The sequence below is a fragment of the Octodon degus genome, unplaced genomic scaffold (genome assembly GCF_000260255.1).
Source record: "Octodon degus isolate 3935 unplaced genomic scaffold, OctDeg1.0 scaffold00037, whole genome shotgun sequence".
Lineage (NCBI taxonomy): Eukaryota > Metazoa > Chordata > Mammalia > Rodentia > Octodontidae > Octodon > Octodon degus.
Window position 1 is genome coordinate 2431874 of NW_004524613.1, and position 1898 is coordinate 2433771.

Sequence of the window (1898 nt, forward strand, 5' to 3'; positions counted from 1 at the left end):
CTTCTGGTCTTCTGAGCTCTGACCAGAATCTCCCATACAGAACAGCTGAAGCTGTTCCAGCGCTTCGCGTGTAGACGACATCTCCAAATCTTTCCTATCTCTTCCCATTAGCCAGTCCCAAAAGCTTTCTAATATGTTGTTAACAAGATTTATTATATTGCAACTGCAAGGAGATTCCTTTAAAGTCAGAAATCAGAAAAAGGATGAAAGGTTTCTGTACTCACAAGGTAGGGATCAGATTTCCACTTTGATCCAGGCCTTAAGGTTGTTTTTGGGAGTCTGCCTTAGTTTCTCCAAAGATAGGACCTACAGTGGCTCAGTGGTTGGTATCCAGAGCCCAGGGAAGAATGCCTGGGCCTGGAGCCCCATGGAGGCCAGGCTGGCTGCTCTCTTCATAGCCTGGGATCTGTTTCTGGGAACCCTGGCCTGAGTGAGCGCCTGTGGACCGGAACCCACGGCAGGACAGGGCCAGCTTTCCGCATATGGCTTGCTCTCCGCAAGTGCTTTGATCCCCTTTCCTCACCAATGCCTGTTTTTCTGGGACCTTGCGGCCAATGTTAATTTCATGCCAGTGCCCCATGTCCAGTTGCCCTGTGTCCCATGCTGTTTGTTTGTCACCTGGGTTCCCCCCTCCCCACGTGGGCAAGGTGAGGGCTGCCACTAACTTCATTGTCTGTGACCTGGGCATAGGCCGAGGGAAGACCCCAGTGCACTAGTTCTGTGGGGGCAGAGTTGGGGCATAGGGCCACCCCACTGGGGGCTACCTTCGGTGGGTGTGAGAGGAGAAGCAGCCTCCTCAGTGCTGACTCTGCTGCATCAGAAAGTGGCTAATGCTACCCAGGAAGCCGGGGCGGGGACCCCATGAAGGCTTCTAATGCAGGAGGTGGAAGTCTCGGGGGGAGACCAGCTTCACCTGTGGGGAAGGCAGCAAGCCAGTGTTCCTGGTGGAAAGTCATAGCACTCATGCATGACAGCCCTGTTCCTACACTTGCACATCAGGGATGGCCATACAGACTAGAGGGCTACACAGGGTCAGGGAGGGGGACTATGGAGGGGCCGAGTGGAGAGGACCAGGCACATGGGGCTTCCCACAGTGCAGGCCATGACTCACGTGGACCATGGCAAGCCACCTGCTGGCTGGCCCAGGGGACCCAGGCACTCCTCACCAAAGCAGTGGTGGCAGGAAGCGAGCGAGCATCAGGTGGGTGCTGCCAGGGGGGAGGGGTGTCCTCAGCCACACATGTGGCTTCACACAACAGCATTGTGTAGTAGAAGAACCACACCTGCAGCCAGCAATCTACGTGTGCAAAGAGAGAAGGGTGCGGGCTGGCATTGGTGGTGCCATCCATCTTCCCTTCTCTGTCCCCCTCCACAGCCAGGCATCCTCCTCCCAATCTGCAATACCAACAATGCTGGCAATAGGCCCCAGTATAAAGCAACTGGTAGTGGAGCTCTGTGATGAAAACCACTGGCTCTGGGGTCATCTGGGTGTGACTGAGATCTTTCCAGCCCTGATCTCCAGGGTTCTATGCACTTCTAGCCAGCAAAGGGGTTAATGCTATCAGAAGTAACAGCACCTGCAAGGTTAGCAACACCAAGCAGTGCTACTCCCCCAGGAGGAGACATCAGCTCGGCTTATGTAAGGACCGGGGACTCTACAGCCAGGCCCCTGGATTCTACTCTCCTGCTGTAATTTGGGCATTTTGACCTGAAACTAGGTGTGTGACCTCTGGAGAGGCTCTTAGTTCTGTGTCCGGACTTTGGCAAGTGCAGAATGGGGCTAATGGGCTAAGAGCTAGGGATGCCTGGCGTGAACAAAACACTCAAAAGTTAGCTGCTGTGGTTTGGATGGGAGACAAAACTATCAGGCTTTGGCCCTGGGCCCTGCCCAGTTCTGT